General features: G+C 42.5%; 1 protein-coding gene across 2 annotated transcripts in view; it reads right to left on the bottom strand.

The window, feature by feature from the left end:
* Positions 1-20,758, bottom strand: part of patj (PATJ crumbs cell polarity complex component) — a 384,258-nt gene that overhangs the window by 86,438 nt on the left and 277,062 nt on the right. The window lies entirely within an intron of this gene.

Raw genomic sequence — 20,758 nt, 5'->3', positions numbered from 1 at the left:
GATCAAAAGTCAAAGCGTCTAACCATTGCATTACTGAAGGAATTCAAACACAGAGCTGTCTGCCCTCTCAGGTAAATTGATCCCATAATTCAAAGAACAGCTAATGGGTGTTCCCAGACCTTGGCCAATATTTATTTTATGAATGAGACCTGGGATTCTAGTGCTGAAAAATCTTGATTTAAGAAACATAAAAAGCAAGAGTGCACATAAACATAAGTTTCAACATTATGAAATTTTTACTTCAGGCTTCCAGTAGCATATGAGTGTTACAATTAGAAAGCTGTCATTTATAATATTTATTAACCTGCTGGCAGCCATTGTTCAGTATAGGGCCTGAGACAGACTACATAATCTCATGCCCAGACTTACGTAAGTGAGGAGTGTAATTAGAAACATGCTAGAAATGCTCAGATCAGGCAGCTCATGTGTATCAGAGTCAAAAAGTATGGTACTGGAAAAGCACAGCCAGTCAGGTAGCATCCGAGGAGCAGGAGAGTTACCTTTCAAGCATAAGCCATTCATCAATGCTGATGAAGGGCTTATGCTCGAAACGTCGACTCTCCTCCTCGGATGCTGCCTGACTGGCTGTACTTTTCCAGTGCCACGTTTTTTGACTCTGATCTCCAGCATCTGCAGTTCTCACTTCCTCCTAGCACCTATGAATCAGGTTGCTGAACTGATGTACTGATGTACTGAATATTTCCAGCACTTTGGGTGTTCATTTCCAGCTTCCAACACCTGCAAGACTTTGCTTTTGTTTCAGGTAAGTGCATGAGTTCCTGTGGAAACAGAGTATATTTGTTAATGAATTTTGAGATATTGAAACCAGTAGCTTGGTTCTCGGTTATTGCACATCACAGTGTTGCCAACTCCAACATGTGAGAGTCTAACTAACTCCCCCTGAAATTCAACAGCATTAGCATCACTGAATCCCTCACTGTCAACATTTAGAAGGATATTATTGCTGTACAAGTGCAACAAAGGCTACGGCTGGGATGGTGGGACTGTCCTTTGAAGAGAGAAGGGGCAAACTGTATTCTCCAGAGTTTCAAAGAATGAGAGATGATTTCACTGAAACCTCCAAATACAAAAAGGGATAGGTAGGGTAGATGCACAAAAGTCGTTTCCTCTGGTTGGGGAGTCTAGAATCAGGGAGAAGAATTTAAAAATATGGGAGATAACACTTAAGACCAGGATCAGGAGAAATTCTTTTACTCAGAAGATTGTGAATCATTGGAATTCTGTACTCTAGAGGGCTGTAGGAAATTAATCTTTGAGTATGTTTAACGGAGAGATTGGGAGATTTTTCAATACCAATGTCATAAAGGGATGGGGTAATAGTGTGGATAAAAGGCATTGCACAATGTTCGCTTAAATGGTAGGGTAGGCTTGCAAGGATGAATGTTATTTTATGTTGTGTTCCCAGGGAACCTACTGTTCATCACAAACTTAACTGCACCAGCCATATAAATACTTAGGCTGCAACGGCAAGTCAGACATTGGGACAACTGCACTGAATAACTCATCTCATGGAGTCATAGGGTCGTACAGCACAATGACAGACACTTCAGTCTACCACCCTCTTGGCTCACACCCTCATTTCTGATGAAGGCCTTTTGCCCGAAACGTCGATTCTCTTGCTCCTTGGATGCCCCCTGACTTGCGGTGCTTTTTCAGCACCACCCTCTCAACTCTAATCTTCAAAATCTGCAGTCCTCACTTTTGCATAGACACTTCAGTCCAACCAATCCATGCCGACCAAAATCCCAAACTGAACTGGTCCCACCTGCCTGTGCTTGGTCCATATCCCTCCATACATTTCTTACTCATGTACTCATCCAAATGTCTTTTACATGTTGTAACTGTACCTGCATCCACCAGTGTCTAGATTAGAGTGGTGCTGGAAAAGCACAGCAGTTCAGGCAGCATGAGAGGAGCAGTAAAATCGACGTTTCGGGCAAAAGCCCTTCATCAGGAATACAGGCAGAGAGCCTGAAGGGTGGAGAGACAAATGAGAGGAAGGTGGGGGTGGGGAGAAAGTAGCACAGAGTACAACAGATGAGTGGGAGAGGGGATGAAGGCGATAGGACGGGGGGGGGGTGGAATGGATAGGTGGAAAAGAAGATAGGCAGGTAGGACAAGTCATGGGGACAGTGCTGAGCTGGAAGTTTGGAACTGGGGTGAGGTGGGGGAAGGGGAAATGAGGAAACTGTTGAAGTCCACATTGATGCGCTGGGGTTGAAATGTTCCGAGGGGGAAGATAAGGCGTAATTCCTCTAGGCGTCTGGTGGTGAGGGAGCGGCGGTGAAGGAGATCCAGGACCTCCATGTCCTCGACAAAATGGGAGGGAAGTTGAAATGTTGGGCCACAGGGCGGTATGGTTGATTGGTGCGGGTGTCCTGAAGATGTTTCCTAAAGTGTTCTGTTAGGAGGCGTCCAGTCTCCCCAATGTAGAGGAGACCGCATCGGGAGCAATGGATACAATAAATGATATTGGTGGATGTGCGGGTAAAACTTTGATGGATGTGGAAGGCCTTGGATGGAGTTGAGGGAGGTGGTGTGGGCACAGGTTTTGCAATTCCTGCAGTGGCAGGGGAAGGCACCAGAATGGGAGGGTGGGTTGTAGGGGGGCATGGGCCTGACCAGGTAGTCACGGGGGGAACGGTCTTTGCGGAAGACGGAAAGGGGTGTGGAGGGAAATATATCCCTGGTGATGGGGGCCGTTTGGAGGTGGCAGAAATATTGGCAGATGATTTGGTTTATGCGAAGGTTGGTAGGATGGAAGGTGAGCACCAGGGGCGTTCTGTCCTTGTTTCGGTTGGAGGGGTAGGGTCTGAGGGCAGAGGGCGGGATGCGGACGAGATGCGTTGGAGGGCATCTTTAACCACGTGGGAAGGGAAATTGCGGTTTCTGAAGAAGGAGGCCATTTGGTGTGTTCTGTGGTGGAACTGGTCCTCCTGGGAGCAGATATGGCGGAGGGGGAGGAATTGGGAATACGGAATGGCATTTTTGCAGGAGGTAGGGTGGGAAGAGGTGTAATCCAGGTAGCTGTGGGAGTCGGTGGGTTTGTAAAAAATGTCGGTGTCAAGTTGGTCGTCATTAATGGAGACGGAAGGGTCCAGGAAGGGGAGGAAGATGTCAGAGATGGTCCAGGTAAATTTAAGGTCAGAGCGGAATGTGTTGGTGAAATTGAAGAATTGCTCAACCTCCTTGTGGGAGCACGAGGTGGTGCCAATGCAGTCATCAATGTAGCAGAGGAAGAGGTGGGGAGTGGTGCAGGTGTAATTATGGAACATGGACTGTTCTACGTAGTCAACAAAGAGACAGGCATAGGTGGGGCCCATACATGTGCCCATGGCTATCCCTTTGGTCTGGAGGAAGTGGGAGGATTCGAAGGAGAAATTGTTAAGGGTGAGGACCAATTCGGCCAGATGAATGAGAGTGTCGGTGGAAGGGTACTGTTGGGGATGTCGGGAGAGGAAGAAACGGAGGGCTTGGAGGCTCTGGTCATGGAGGATGGAGGTGTAGAGGGATTGGATATCCATGGTGAAGATGAGGCGTTGGGGGTCGGGGCAACGGAAGTCTTGGAGGAGGTGGAGGGTGTGGGTGGTGTCTCGAACGTATGTTCTGGTTTCCAGCATCTACAGTCATTGTTTTTACCTGCATCCACCACTTACTCTGAAAGTTCATTTCACACACAAACCACTCTCTTTGTAAAAGGTTTCCCCTCATGTTTCTTTTAAATCTTTCTCTTCTCACCTTGAAAATATGTACCTTAGTCTTGAAATCCGCCATCCTAGAGAAAAGACACCTGCCATTCACCTTTACCATATTCCTCATGATTTTATAAACCTTACCCCTCAACCTTCTATGCTTCAGTGAATAAAAAATCCCAGCATATCAGGCTTCTCCTTTTAACTTAAACACTCCATTCCCAGCAACATGTTAGAAAATCTTTCCTGAACCCTCTCCAGCTTGATAATATCCTGCCTATAAACAGGGTGACCAGAACTGGACACAGTACCCCAGAAGAGGCCATATCAACGTCCTGTACAACCTTAACATGATATTCCAATTCCCATACTCAAAGGCAAGCATGCTAAATTGTAGTCTATAGCAGGTAGAATAGAGGAAAACTGTAAAACTTTCTATCGGTATGTGAGGAATAAAAGAATGACTAGGGTAGGAATAGGGCCAGTCAAAGATAGAAGTGGGAAGTTGTGTGTGGACCTTGTGGAGAGCGGAGAGGTGCTAAATGAACATTTCTCATCGGTTTTCACTCAGGAAAAGAAGAATATTGTAGAGGAGAAGAATGAGATACGAGATATTAGACTAGAAAGGATCAAGGTTACTAAGGAAGACATGTTATCAATTCCAGAGGAGTGAAAGTAGACAAGGTCCCTGGGCCAGATGGGACTTATCCGAGGATTCTCTGGGAAGCTAGGGAGGAGATGGCGGAGCCTTTGGCTTTGATATTTGAGTTGATATTGTCTACAGATTTAGTACTAGAGGATTGGAGGATTGCAAATGTTATGTCCTTATTCAAGGGCAGTAGAGATGACACAGTTAATTATAGACCATTGAGCCTTACTTGTGTTGTAGGAAAACTTTTGGAAAGGATTATAAGAGATCGAATTTATAATCATCTAGCAAGCAACAACGTGATTTCAGATCGTCCACATGGCTTTATCAAGGGCAGGTCATCTCTCACAAATCTCAATGAGTTTTTTGACAAGGTGACCAAGCATGTAGATGAGGGTAAGGCAGTTGAAGTGGTGTACATGGACTTCAGTAAAGCATTGGATAAGGTTCCACATGGTAGGCTATTGCAGAAAATGCAGAGGCATGGGATTGAGGGTGATTTAGCAGTTTGGATTAGAAACTGGCTTTCTAAAGAAGGTAGCGAGTGGTGGTTGATGGAAAATATTCAGCATGGAGTCCAATTACTACTGGTGTGTCACAAGGATCTGTTTTGGGACCATTGCTGCTTGTCATTTTTATAAATAACTTAGATGCAGGCATACGTGGATGGGTTAGTAAGTTTGCAGATGACACTAAAGTCGGTGGAGTAGTGGACAGTGCGGAAGATCGCTGTAGGTTGCAGGGGGACTTGGACAAATTGTAGAATTGGGTGGGCTGAGAGGTGGCAAATGGAGTTCAATGCAGCTAAATGTGAGGTGATTCACTTTGGGAAGAATAACAGGAAGGCAGAGTATTGAGTCAAGGGAAAGATTCTTGGTAGTGTGGATGTGCAGAGGGATCTTGGAGTCCATGTACATAGATCCCTGAAAACTGCCACCCAGGTTGATAATGCTGTTAAGAAGGCATACGAAGTGGTAGGTTTTATTGGTAGAGGAATTGAGTTCGGGAGCCGTAATGACATGTTGCAACTATACAAAACGCTAGTGCGGTTGCACGTGGAATATTGAGTACAGGAAGGATGTGGAATTATTGGAAAAGATGCAGAGATTTACCAGGATGTTGCCTGGTCTGGAGGGAAGGTCTTATGAGGAAAGGCTGAGAGATTTCTCATTGGAAAGAAGGAGGCTGAGAGGGGATTTGGGGTAAAAAATGAGGTCTGCAGATGCTGGAGATCACAGTTGAAAATGTGTTGCTGGTTAAAGCACAGCAGGTTAGGCAGCATCCAAGGAATAGGAAATTCGACGTTTCGGGCATAAGCCCTTCAAGATTTGATAGAGACATACAAGATGATCAGAGGATTAGATAAGGTAGACAGTGAAAGTCTTTTTCCTAGGATGATGCCATCAGCTTGTATGAGGGGCATAACTACAAATTGAGGGGCGACAGATTTAAGACAGATGTCAGAGGCAGGTTCTTTACTCAGAGAGTGGTAAGGGCATGGAATGTCCTGTCTGCCAATGTAGTTAACTCAGCCACATTAGGGAGATTTAAGTAATCTTTGGATAAGCACATGGATGATGATGGGATAGTGTTGTGGGATGAGCTGAGAATAGTTCACAGGTCAGCGCAACATCGAGGGCTGAAAGGCCTGTTCTGCACTCTATTGTTCGATGTTCCCTGTCTGCATTTGAGGGAAACTTCATAGAATTATGTCCCTAAACCTCTAGGTGTCTCTGTTCTCCAATACTACCCAAGGCCCTACATTTAATGGTATAAGTCTTACCCTTGTTTGTTTTACCAAAATGCAATCATACCTCCTGACACCACAAAGCCTGCCTTCTATCTTCAAGGCGTAAAGAAGAAGTGTCTTAGGTCCAACCATCTTCTGCTACTTCATCATTGTTATTCCCTCCATTGTGAATTCTGATGTGGGGATGTTTTTGAGGATTGTACAATATTCATCTAATCTGCAGATACAGAACCATCTATATGCACTCAACTTTCAGCCTTGGGATTTGCGCCACACAAGTACCAAACAATAAATTTGACCCAAAACGGGATAGAATTTAATTATCTTCCCTGACATTTGAATGACATTACTATCACTGAATTATCCGCTTTTCATTAATCTGGGGGTTATCATTGACTGGAAACTGAACTGAACTAGCCAAATAAACACAGAAGATTAAAGAACAGGTAAAAAGTGGGGACTACTGTGGTGAGCAACTCACCTCGTGATTCCAGACGTCACCATCTACAATGCGCAACCAGGTTTGTGATGCAATGCTCTCGATTTGCCTGGATGAATGCAACCTGAATGAAAATTAAGCAACTCAACACCAGTTGGGGCAAAGCAGCCACTTGATTAGAATCTCTCCTGAAATAACTCCACAAAGGCTGGTATCCCGTCATTAAATTACCCTTCACTTACACACGGCAAGTCCTTGACACTGATCCAGCTCACTCAGAGCCAGGTCTCAAAGTATCAGGATATCTAACACTTCTGCTTATATCTGTCAACCTGGGCTCCCTGAGTGGACCAGGTTAACAACCCCAATCAGGGAACTCATATTCTATGAGGTCCACTTGGCTTACCTCGTTACAACCACTGCATCCCTCCCCTCGGAGTCTGAGGACAAAGGCCAGTTCTTTCTTTTGGAGCTCCTCCTGGAACGTTTTGGCACCAGATCAGGTTCTTCCGACTTTGCCTTGCATATGGGCAACGTGCAATGCGCAGTAGCTCACCTCTTGCATCCAGAGCATCTCAAGAGAAATTCATTCTTTTCTCCAGACAGTAAAGGTGCCAAGGCAGCGATGTCTGCTGCAACCATCTCAGATTCCAAGCTCTCTTCAACACTTGACAGGGAAAGAGAACCTCTCTGACCGTTCCAAAGAGCCAGGCACATTTTGCACCTGCGCCATCTGTGAGTTTGCAGCTTTTATATGCAGGACTGTTACACCTAACGGACCATTATATGTCCCTCGACCTGACCTTGCAGTGCCATTCCCATAGGTCCTACACCAAACTTTATCCCCTGAAGTAAACTGCCTCTCTTGCTTGGCAGAGTCTTGTGTCCGGCATTAGGGTTCCTGATGTCGTTTCACCCTCCATTTCCCAGGTCCAGGAAGATCAAAGTTAAACTGGTGTTGAATCTTCTCCTCATTAGTAATCTTGCTGGAGCTATTCTTGTAGTTGCACGAGGGGTGGTCTTATAATCAAACAGGAACCAAGACAGTCTGGTTTCTAGTGAAGCTGTAGACTGTTTCTTTAAGTTCCTTCAAAGTTGGGACTGCTATTTGTGGGTGACAGCTATCTCTTCGTTACCCTGGAAGCTGTGGCTAGGCTACACCACCATTTCCCTTTTTTAGGAGTTGGTTCAGAGGTGACAGGATGGAGGCCAGGTTTTGTACAAGCACTCTGTAGGAATTCACCAGCCCAGTACAGGTATGGAAGTCAGGGCATCTTTGATGCCCTTATGTTATCTTCCAATGGGTGTAAGCTGGTCTTGTTAATTCTGTAGCCCAAGTAGATCACTTGGGGTGCCCAGAATACACATTTTTTCCCTTCTAAGGCCTACACTCGCCTGCAAGAAACATCTAAGGATTATGTTCAAGTTTGCTAAGTGGTCTTTAAATGGCAACCTGGGGTAGACCTTGTAAAATGTTCTCCAGCATCTGCTGAAAAATTACACAGGCTGATGATTCCCCAAACGGCAGTCTCGTATATTGATACAAACCATTATAGATTAGATTACTTACTTACAGTGTGGAAACAGGCCCTTTGGCCCAACAAGTCCACACCGACCCGCCGAAAAGCAACCCACCCAGACCCATTCCCCTATATTTACACCTTCACCTAACACTATGGGCAATTTTGCATGGCCAATTCACCTAACCTGCACATTTTTGGAATGTAGGAGGAAACTGGAGTACCCGGAGGAAACCCATGCAGACACAGGGAGAATGTGCAAACTCCACACAGAGAGTTGCCTGAAGCGGGAATTGGACCCGGGTCTTTGACGCTATAAGGCAGCAGTGCTATCGACTGTGCCACTGTGCCGGTGATAGGCATTAATTACAGCATTCTTCTGTGAATCCTCATCTAATCGCAATTGCAAGTACACATTGCTCATGAGCAGCTTCGTGAAGGATGACCCCCTTGCCAGCTTGTGCATAAATCCTCTATGCGAGGGACTGGTATTTATCCAGCTGCGAAAAGCTGTTTACCATTTGTTTAAAATCCCCACAAAGGGAAACTAACCCACCAGTCTGCTTAATTGGTATGATCGGTGCTGCTCATTCTGCAAATTTGACTAGTTTGATGATTCCTTTGCTCTCCAGTCTTCCAAATTTTGACTCTGCTTTTGCCCATAAGGCAAATGGCACTGAATGAATCTGGCAGAATCATGAATTTGCTTACATGCACAATGGCCTTGGCTCTTTTAGTCGTCCCGAGACCTTCCTGAAAAACCACGAGGTATTTAATTAGGACTTCGTTCAGGCTGCCATTTTCGAATTTTAAAATGTTGAATAAATCTAGGTGAATTTTTCTCAATCAATTTTGCTCCACCAGGCCTTTTACTATAACCATTGGTGACTGAACCAGCTGCTTCTCATACAAGACCGGAACAGAAGTTATATTCTTAGTCAGTAAAGGTTCCCTGATATAGGTTCTCAGTCTAGCTAAAGTCTTGTGCAAACTTTAGGGTTTCAGTCCATAACTGAATTCTGGTAAATTCTAGTTCTATGATAACTGAAATGGCCATGCCAGCATCAACCTCCATTAGAACAAGGCAACCATTTAACCAGACATTTATTTTGACTGGTTCTGATTTGTATGTTGCTCAGTAATTTAAATGTTCCAAACCCGATGTATGTGCACTTTTGAGGGTGTTCACTCTCAAGGATACCAGCCTATGATTTTTCTGACACAGTTTAGGTCTAGTGGGACTCTTTTGCTGTCTCGAGTCTGCATATCAACAGCAACTACAGTGGCTTGCTAGCCCAGATCCTGAAGAAAATTTTAATTGTCTGGCGGAGGCTTGGCTTTGTTTTTGGGTTTTGCTGCAGACTGATCCAGAGTCCTTCTGTTCAGGATATGCCCTGAGTGAGGCTATGCAATTGCCTTTACTCAATAGGCGATTCCTAAGCTCAGTTGGACTGACGAGGGTGTCTGCTTCTATCACTATATCCTGTAACTCATATGTTCCACTTGTGGTATTTTCCAGAGACAAAGCCAGGTGCACAGCCTGTTTGAAGTCCAGTTGGGCTTCAGCTAGTAGGCACTTTTGCATGGTTACGTCATTAATACCCCATACCAAACACTTTAGAATCTAATTAATGGTTAAACTAAAGTCACATGCCTCTGCCCATCATCTTAACCTAGTCGATACGGATTCCCTTGGCTCTTGAATTGCCAAGTAAAAACAATAGCATCGCAGAGCTAGAGAAGGCTTGGGGTCGTAATATTCGTTAGCTAAAATCGTCAACTCTTGAAAGATTTTAGTATCTGGTGACTCAGAGAGAGTTAGGCTTCCTATAACTGAAAAGGTTGCAGCTCCATAAGCTGTCAGGAGAAGTACTTGTTACTTTCCTTCTGTCCCAATGTCATTTACTTGGAAAAACTAACGTTATCTTTTCACATCCTGGAACCTGTCTTCGACGGTAGGATCAAATGAGTCAGTAGATGTGTTGGTTAGATGGACTGGCCAGGCTAAATTGCCCATACTGCCCAAGGATTGGTATATTAGCCATGGGAAATGCAGGGTTAAAGGAGTAAGGCTGGATGGGATGCTCTACAGAATCTCATGTGGACTTGATGGACTAAATGGCCTATGTCCCGACTGTAGGGCTTCTATGATTTGAGTTTCCCAAATGACAGCATGATGCCAGAAGTGCTTACACTGATTCAAAGACAGATAAATTTCTTCACAAGAGTGCTTTGCTTTTGTCATCAGTGAAATAACTCCACCAAGCCCAGTAGTACATCACCAAGTCACCTTTTTTACAACTGGACAGTCCTTAACACAAGTCTAGCTTCCTCAGAGCCAGCTCTCAGCGTGAACAGAATCTCTGACACTCCTGTTTTCATCTATCAGCCTGGGATCCCTGATTGTACCAGGTTAACAGCCCCAATCAGGGAACCCATATTCTATGCGCTCCACCTCATTACAATCACTACACTTCCTACCACTTAAAATATTCACTCCCTCCAGCATGGAAGCAAAATCACAGCAGTATGTACTATATATACATGTTGCAACTCAAATCAACCAGCCTCCTTCAATAGCACCTTCTTAAACTGGGACCTCTTCGACCACAAGGATAAGGGCTATAAAAGCATGGGAACGCCACCACCTGCAAGATCCCCTCCAAGCCATACCACCCTGACTTGGAATTAAATCATTGTGCCTCGACTGTTACTGGGTCAAAATCATGAAATTCACTTCCTTGCAATGATTCGGTGTGCCTACACTAGATGGACTGCAATGGTTCCATAAAGTGTTTTATAACACTCTTTTCAAGCACAATAGCAATGACCAATAAATGTCAGTTCTTTCGTTGATTCTCACGTCCCATGAAGAATTTTTTTAAAAAGTGATTCTGGCATGCAGCTCTTCCTACTAACACATTTACCCACTCATTAGCCAACCTCAATGCCAGGTCATCTATCTAAAAGCTTACATTACAGCTGCAAAGCTTAAAATATGGGTCCTGAATAGTTCTTTAGGCTTTGTGATTCACTGCAGTGTTTAAAGAAACATTTTGACCAATAATACAATTGAGAGTAAACAAAAATGTCAAAGACTAATCAATAAGTTGAAATAAAGGTTCTACAAAATTTAATACAGATATACAGATAGATTGAGAATAAAAATCTGCTGACACAGATTGAAGATGTATTGTACACAACTCCATGGTCGTTGTTTCTGAGAAAGGGTGGCGAACATTCAGAAATTCAAGATCTTGCAGTGAACAAATTGACAGGTTTTGGAATTCAAGACTGCAAATAAATTGTCTATTTTAGCAATGAAGACATCATCTGAAGGCAATCCAAAAGATTAAAGATTCCTTCCAGTTTAAAGGGGCGTACAAATTTCAGACACACAAAAAAAGATTCAGAAACTATAATCTTCCATCCAGCAAACAACCAGTCTTCCAAGTTTAAAAAAAATTGCAATCTAAGAGAAACCAGGAAAATAGTGAAAACACATCATCTGATTTTGTAAAGCTAGTGACTTGGGGAAGATAGGATTGTGGTTGATGGTAATTATTTAGACAAATGCACATACAAGTAATGTGAAAAAGTCATGGGGCTAAGGGAGATAATGCATTTGGATCCAAAAGGATTAATGCTGAGGAATAGCATCAGCACTAGAATAGCTTCAGATCTTGAAGGAAAGAGATCGAAAATCTGGTTCTCCTCATAATCTCTGAAAAAATATCTACCCTAGGTAAGCTGCACCTAGTTGTTGATATGCAGCAAACAACTTCTTGTTCAATACAAGAGTCTCTTCTAGTCAGACTAAAGTGGTTTTCCTCTCCCACACAAGACCAAACAGTCCCTGTAGATGCCTATACTTAAACAGGTTGGTGGCAGCAAATCTGACATACAGTGAGTTACAGACTTGGTTTGGGTGCAGATACAACAGGGTGCAAGCAGAATGTTGATGAGTATCTAGATGACTTTGTGAACCAATGCAGGGAGAAAGCAAAGGACTGATTTTTTTGATGGCAAATACTTGGAATGAGATACAGAGTGAGTTATTGCTTCACTCCTATTAAGGCATTTCAGAAGGGTCCTCCTGGCAATGTTGCAAGGACACTGCATGGAGGACATATTACAGAACTGATGCAGAAACAAGGCAACTGTAGCATGAAAATAGTGACTGCAAGCTTTAGCACCCAGATAGAATAAGATATATGGTAACTGTACACTTTCCTCTAAATAATAATGCCAACATTATGGAAAGCCTATTGATTTTGGAGGGAGGGGGGGGTGGGTGCACTCTATCATCCCACATGATCTTTACAGTCCATATTCCCTTTCACGTCAAAAAAGCAAAAATGTGTTGAGTGTTCTTTTCCAAGAAAAAAATCCTGTGCTAACAGGTGAAAATGAAGGGTGCAATCTGAGAAAAAAGTATAGTTATTGGGAAGAACATATGATATATTAACTGCAGTCACAAGGTTCGATTTAACTAAAAAACCTAATTACTTTCACTCATGTAATGTGGGTGTTAATATTTCCTAACATTAATTGCCCTGAAAAATGTGATGGCAAGCTGCCTTTTTTGAACTTGCAGTCCTCTGTGTGTAGGGGTGCTCACAGTGCTGTTTAATTAGATTAGATTACTTACAGTGTGGAAACAGGCCCTACGGCCCAACAAGTCCACACCAACCCGCCGAAGCGCGACCCACCCAGACCCATTCCCTTACATTTACCCTTTCACCTAACACTACGGGCAATTTAGCGTAGCCAATTCACCTAACCTGCACATTTTGGATTGTGGGAGGAAACCGGAGCACCTGGAGGAAACCCACACAGACCCGGGGAGAATGTGCAAACTCCACACAGACAGTCGCCTGAGGCAGGAATTGAACCCAGGTCTCTGGCACTGTGAGGCAGCAGTGCTAACCACTATACCACCGTGCCACCCACAGGAAGTGGAGAATGTTAGGAAGGGAGTTCCAGGATTCTGACCCAGTGGTAGTGAGGGAATGGCATAGTTTTATGTCAGGATGGTGTGTCACTTGGGGGAGCAACCTGCAGATGGTGGTGTTCCCATACATCTGCTGGCCTTGAACTTCTAAGTGGTATCATAGTACAGAAAGACATTTAGAATATTATATCCATGTTGGTTGTAATAATTTAAAATATTATTAAGGACCTAAATTAAACTGCTCCCCTAAATGGAATCAGTTGATTTATAGTACAGCTAATATATTTATGTAAATATACTTCTCTGTATCAAACAAGTAGTGCAACAGCATGATGCAGATCAGGGTATAGCACATTTCTTGTTTTTATTTGCCAACCAGAGATAAAATCTTTAATACAAAACTTCAATTTAAAGATGAGCATCATATCTTCAATGACTGTCATTTCCAGCATTAACATGGATTATTGCATTGCTACTTCTTACATGCTGAATAAGCCTGCTTCTTGTCTCGGGGCATTGGTCTATACAAACATCTTCATTTTTGGATTTTCCAATATTCAACTTAAATCTAAACACAAACTCACTCTCTCGGCCATATCTGTTTCCCTTAGGCTTAAAAAAAACCTGACGGACATTCTGAACTGGAGCTTGCTTATCTTGCTCAGTCATAAAACCATACTATTGTCCACAAAAATCTATTAACTCAAAATTAGATCACAAGACTGTTTTAAATCAACCTGGTTAAAGATATATTTATAAGTTAATTATTAAGTTCAGACACAGAAAACCCACATTTCACTAAATCAAAATCCAGATTTTAGAAATATATTTAATATATATAAATCTCACAGTGAACATCACAATTGGAGCTCTAGCACTTGCTAATCATACTGATGTAACAGCAGACTTTTACTAGGACAGCTTATATTAGTTTCATTTGAGTGATGATAATAACCCCTGTCAGAAAAGCAGGAATGAATCCAGAGCGCATATGATTAGAATTTTGTCACTGTGCAATCACATTTCAACGTTGGTTGAATGCAAATCTCTCTTCACTGTAGGACATAAATTATGGAATAACTACAAAATCTTTATATGAGGGCATTATTAATCTTTTAAATAATATTCAGTCATTTTTGATATTTTATTAGAATATTAATATAAAGTGATAAGCAATCATAGCCAGGTATTTGAAATTACTTTTTTTTAAACTGCAGCTGGAAATTTGATTGTGTCAGGAAAAAGATAATTATTTATCCTAAGATTTTAAAACTCTGAATGTGAAAATGGACAAGGCTTGAAAATAGTAATGGTTTTGGATCTTGTGCTCTTTATTTCTGATACAAATAGTATGGCAGCTTTGTGCTACCTGTTGGTTTGTGTATCAGCTGCCTGAAACCAGTACAAAGTGCATTGTTGAGAGGCTGCAATTGTCAGTGTGGGGTGGGAGGTGCAAGTCTGTGAACACCAGCACCACTTAAAGCTAGTCAGCACTAGAAGATACTTTCTAGATGGAGCAAGACCTGCAGGTGATTCCATAATTGATTATGACCTGAGAAAGACGCAAAGATGACATAATGTAATAGAAAGCAGGATTTAAGATTTTTCAGGAATTGGAGAGTTGTTTGTTCTCTATCCAGACAACTGTGCAAAGGCAATGGGAGCAGATCACCATGACAATCAGCATCAGGAGTCCAGCCCTGAGGAGCCCAGTGGAGCTCAATCGCTTGTGGAAGAAGTTCAGTAACCTCACAAATAATCAAAGTTATTGCATCCATCTTCAAATGACATATTTGATCAACTACACTGCTAGGCTAACACACTGCTTAAATATATGGCTATTAGTCACAACTTTTGCTACTAATTCATAGCTTCTCCTCACTCCAGAGAAAATAAAATTGTGCACTACGGAGATAAATTTTGCAACCTGAGAGACTTCGATCATTCTTTTCTCTTTAAATTCTCAGCTTTGTAAAAGACAAATGTGGCATTTCCTCACCTTCTGTATTATTCTTTGAACTTTGATGTGTAGTAGATGATAGGGTCTACCTCCTTGCTCTTCCTTCTCAAGCATATACTTGCTACATTTCTATTTTCCTTTACTCATGTTGGTGAGGTAAAAAGAATTTCACACAAGGCGAAGAGACATAGAATTGATAAACACACAAATCATTCTGTCCAGAGAATCAGGAATGTGCCCTCTTCCCAAGATTTGAATTGAAATTAATTTATTGTCACAAGTAACAAGGCACAGTGAAAAGCTTTGCCTTGCAAGCAATACAGGCAGTTCACATAGTCGAGTAGTATAGATAGTAAATAATAGGTAAACAGCGGCAAATACAAAAACACAGGGACAGGAAAATGTTAAGAGTTTGTGAGTCCATTTAGTGTTGTAACAACAGTAGGATAGAAATTGTTGCGAAACCGGCTGGTGCGTGTATTTAGGCTTCTGTACTTTCTCCCTGATGGTAGAGGTTGTAGAAAAACACTGCCGGGGTGGAATGGATCTTTAAGAATGCTGGCGGCCTTTCCTTGACAGTGGGCCTGGTCAATGGATTCTATAGATGGGAGGTTGGCCTTTGTGATTATTCAGGCCAAGTTCACCACTCTCTGTAACCGTCTCCAATCTTGAATGGTACAGTTGCCATACCAGATAGTGATAAATTCAAACAGAATGCTCTCAATGGTGCGCCTATAAAAGTTGGCAAGGATGTCGTGACGAATTTCCTCAGCTGCCTGAGGAAGAGGAGACATTGGGCCTTTGTTACGAGTGCGTCCACATAAAGAGTCCAAGAAAGCTTGTTGTGGATGACCACTCCCAGGAGCTTAATACTCTTGACTTGTTCCACTCTGTGCTGTTAATGTGTAGGTGGACATGAGTAACATCCCACTGAAAGTCAATGAGTTCCTTGGTTTTGCAGGCATTGAGAGTGAGGTTGCTCTCAGTGCACCATTTTAAGTACAGAATACTTGATTAATATTTTAGAAACTTGAATCCTTTCTCAATTCCATCCATTGCCCATTTGTTTACTGTCAGTGGATTTTCTCCTTTATGCAGCCAGATTGTTCTCAAGTCACAAAGCATCTTCTTGAAACAGACAACAGACACAGTCCTCTAATTAACGTGTTGACCCTTTGTTATTCTAAAGGTTTTCTTCAAGGCAACGTGGTCACAATATCATTTATAAGAATCCAGGAACCGTACCGGAAATACTTTTTCAGTGAAACCTAGTTCTTTATCGGATCATCACACTACCAAAAACCAGTTTTTCCCAAAAACACTTTGGGTCTCACAATGGATCAAAATCATTTTCTTTTGAAAAACTAGAATGAAATGTCCTCAAATTCAATCTGTTCTAGATTAAAAAATACCATCTCGCTAAAACTTTTAAGACTATAAGATATAGGAGTGGAAGTAAGGCCATTCGGCCCATCGAGTCCACTCCGCCATTCAATCATGGTTGATGGGCATTTCAACTCCGCTTACCAGCATTCTCCCCGTAGCCCTTAATTCCTTGTGACATCAAGAATTTATCAATCTCTGCCTTGAAGACATTTAGCATCCCGGCCTCCACTGCACTCTGCTGCAATGATTTCCACAGGCCCACCACTCTCTGGCTGAAGAAATGTCTCCACATTTCTGTTCTGAATTGACCCCCCTCTAATTCTAAGGCTATGTCCACGGGTCCTAGTCGCCACGCCTAACGGAAACAATTTCCTAGCGTCCACCCTTTCCAAGCCATGTATTATCTTGTAAGTTTCTATTAAATCTCCCCTTAATCTTCTAAACTCCAATGGATACAATCCCAGGATCCTCAGCCGTTCCTCATATGTTAGACCAACCATTCCAGGGACCATTCGTGTGAATCTCCACTGGACACGCTCCAGTGTCAGTATGTCCTTCCTGAGGTGTGGGGACCAAAACTGGACACAGTACTCCAAATGGGGCCTAACCAGAGCTTTATAAAGTCTCAGTAGCACAATGGTGCTTTTATATTCCAACCCTCTTGAGATAATTGACAACATTGCATTCGCTTTCTTAATCACGGACTCAACTTGCATGTTTGCCTTTAGAGAATCCTCGACGAACACTCCCAGATCCCTTTGTAGTTTGGCTTTACGAATTTTCTCACTGTTTAGAAAGTAGTCTATGCTTTTTTTTTGCCAAAGTGCATGACCTTGCATTTGCTCACGTTGAATTCCATCAACCATTTCCTGGACCACTCTCCCAAACTGTCTACATCCTTCTGCAGCCTCCCCACTTCCTCAGTACTACCTGCCTGTCCACCTAACTTCGCATCAGCGGCAAACTTCGCTAGAATAACCGCAGACCCTTCATCCAGATCATTAATATATAATGTGAACAGCTGCAGCCCCAACACTGAACCCTGCGGGACACCGCTGGTCACTGGCTGCCATTCCAAAAAAGAGCCTTTTATCCCAACTCTCTGCCTTCTGTCAGACAACCAATCCTCAATCCATACCAGTAGCTCACCTCGAATACCATGGGCCCTCACCTTGCTCAGCAGCTTCCCGTGTGGCACCTTATCAAAGGCCTTTTGGAAGTCTAGATAGACCACATCCACTGGGTTTCCCTGGTCTAACCTACTTGTCACCTCTTCAAAGAATTCCAACAGGTTTGTCAGACACGACCTCCCCTTACTAAATCCATGTTGACTTGTTCTAATCAGACTCTGCTCTTCCAAGAATATAGAAACCTCATCCTTAATGATGGATTCTAGAATTTTACCAACAACCGAGTTTCGGCTAATTGGCCTATAATTTTCCATCTTTTGTCTTGATCCTTTCTTGAATAAGGGGGTTACAACAGCAATCTTCCAATCATCCGGGACTTTGCCTGACTCCAGTGGCTTTTGAAAGATCTCAACCAATGCCTGCGCTATTTCCTCAGCCACTCAGAACTCTAGGGTGTATCCCATCGGGGCCAGGAAATTTATCAATTTTAAGACCTTTTAGCTTTTCTAGCACTTTCTCTTTTGTAATGGTAACCATACACAACTCAGCCCCCTGACTCCCTTTAATTGTTGGGATATTACTCATGTCTTCCACTGTGAAGACTGACACAAAGTACTTGTTTAGTTCTCCTGCTATTTCCTTATCTCCCATCACTAAGCTTCCAGCATCTGTATGAAGTGGCCCAATGTCTACTTTTGCCTGTCGTTTGTTTCTTATGTATTGAAAGAAACATTTACTATCATTTCTAATATTACTGGCTAGCCTACCTTCATATTTGATCCTCTCTTTCCTTATTTCTCTCTTTGTTACCCTCTGTTTCTTTTTGTAGCCTTCCCAATCTTCTGATTTCCCTCTGCTCTTGGCCATTTTATAGGATCTCTATGATACCTAAAATCTCTTGCAGTAGATATGAAACTAATGATTCTCATCTGAATTTTTCCAACAATTTCTAAAATACAGGCAAATTTCCATAATCTGTATTAAGGACCAGTGCATTTTTGTTTTCAATTACTTGGTCAAATGTGACTTGAGGACACTTTCTAGAATTTATTCGTGAGATATCGTTGTGGTTGACTAGGCCAGCATTCATTTCCAATTCCTAATTTCCTTGGAGAAGATGGTGATGAGCTGTTTTCCTGAACCAGTACAGTTTCTGAGGTATAGAAACAACCACAGTTCTGTTGGGAACAATATTCCAGGATTTTGACTCAACAACATTCAAAGAATGTAACAGCAGTTCCAAGTCAGGATTGTAACGACCAGGAGGGGAGCTTGCTGACAGTGGTATTCCCACGTCTCTGCTGCATTTTTCCTTCAACATGTTAGAAGTTGCGTGTTTGGACGTTACTGTCAAAGAGACTTGTTAAGACACACAATGCATCTTGTAGATCCAAGGTCTCTGACTGACTAGTAGATTATCGAGTCACTGACAGTTGACATCACTGCCTGCCTACTGTTGCTTCACTGCATGTGTATTAATTGTCAAGATGCTGCATGACTTCTGCTTCTAGAAGTGATTGTAGCTAGTGATTGTTCATGACAGACTTTGCCATTTTGTTGCGCAGTGCTTCAGTTTGGTCCAGATGGACTATCATTGCAGGGTAAAATAAGGTTTGTCATGGCATTGCAAGCAAATCAGTTAGTAGTATACTAGGAATTGAATTATAAAGAAGTATATTACAGTAATAGAAACATAGGACACTACTTAGCCTCATGATCTTGAGTCTCTGCAAGGGCAGTTCAGTTCCTCTGCCCATTCTCTACAGATCTGCATTTTTTTTCTTATTTCTTCAGCTGCTTATTTAATAGTTCTGTGCAGGATGAAAAAACATTACCAGGATCTCTGCCGCATCCCATTCCCAATATGCAGCCAATACAAGCTAATCATAGATTCTGAAACAAACCATGATTACTGAAGTTACCTCTTGTGTCCCCAGCTTGAAAACAATCAGCAGCGCTCTGGACGTTCCACAGTACAGATCCAGAGGCCTACAAACAGCATGACCAACCAACAGAGTGAAGTCACAAACTTCAAGGTGAAGCAATAATGATAAATGGTGAACCTGCACTATCAAAAAAAACCCAAAAATGTACAGCTTTCATGCGGAATGGAAAAATGAATTTCTTTTCACAACTGTAAGAGTAACTGTACATAAGAGCATTGGCTTTACATACCACCAAATATATCAATATGCTATGAAGGGAAATTTGGAATGACACATCACAACAATGTCCAGTGAATTTGAGTATATGCTTTTGCAAGTATTACTTGACAACACTATCAACAATCCTTTCCATCACTTCCTTGATGAACAACACTAGACTAATAGCGTGGCAATTGGCTGGTTAGATTTGCTCTGCTTTTCATGGACAAGATACATCTGGGCAAGGGGTTCCTGTGACACAGTGGTAGAATCCCTATCTCTGAGTCAGAGACCCAGCTTCAAATCCTACTTGCCTCAGATATTTGTCATAACAAGTCCAAACAGGCTAATTAAAAATATGAAAGTGGCCCATTGGTACTGTCCCCACCTTTTAGCCAAAAGGCCTGAGTTTAAGTCCGAGCTTCTCTAGAGGTATATCACAACAATCTCTGAACATGCTGATTGAAAACTTCACAGTTAGAATAAGGTAAATTCATTGTGGACAACAAAGAGATAGCAATCTGGATTAGAGTGGTCCTGGAAAAGCACAGCAGGTTAGGCAGCATCCAAGGAGCAGGAAAATCGACGTTTCGGGCAAAAGCCCTTCATCAGGAATCAAAGAGATGGCAGACTGGACAAATTCTTTGGATCTGTCTTCAGTGGGAAGGCGACAAATAACCTGGAAATGCTGGCGAACAGAGGGTCAAACATGAAGGGGGATCTGAAGGAAATTCTTATTCGTCAGGAAAAGGTCCCCAGGATCAATTGATGGGATTAAAACCCAAAAGGTCCCCAGGGCTGATGCTCTGCATCCCAGTATATTTAAGGAAGTAGCTGTAGAAATAGTGCAAGTGTCAGTGATAATTTTCATGCATTCTATATAAAATGGGCTGGAGGACAGCTAATGCAACCCCACTTCGTAAAAATTAAGGGAGAGATAAAACAGGGAATCATAGGCCAGTTAAGCTAACATCTGTGGTTGGAAAAATGCTGAAGGCAATTATTTAGAATATAATAATTAAGTATTTGGAAAACGGTGACTGGATCAGTGCAAGTCAGGAGGGATTCACTGAAGGGAAATCATGTTTGACAAATCTTCTGGAATTGTTTGAG

This window comes from Hemiscyllium ocellatum, chromosome 9 (genome assembly GCF_020745735.1).
Source record: "Hemiscyllium ocellatum isolate sHemOce1 chromosome 9, sHemOce1.pat.X.cur, whole genome shotgun sequence".
NCBI classification, from domain to species: Eukaryota; Metazoa; Chordata; class Chondrichthyes; order Orectolobiformes; family Hemiscylliidae; genus Hemiscyllium; species Hemiscyllium ocellatum.
This window is presented reverse-complemented; position numbering and strand designations above follow the sequence as displayed.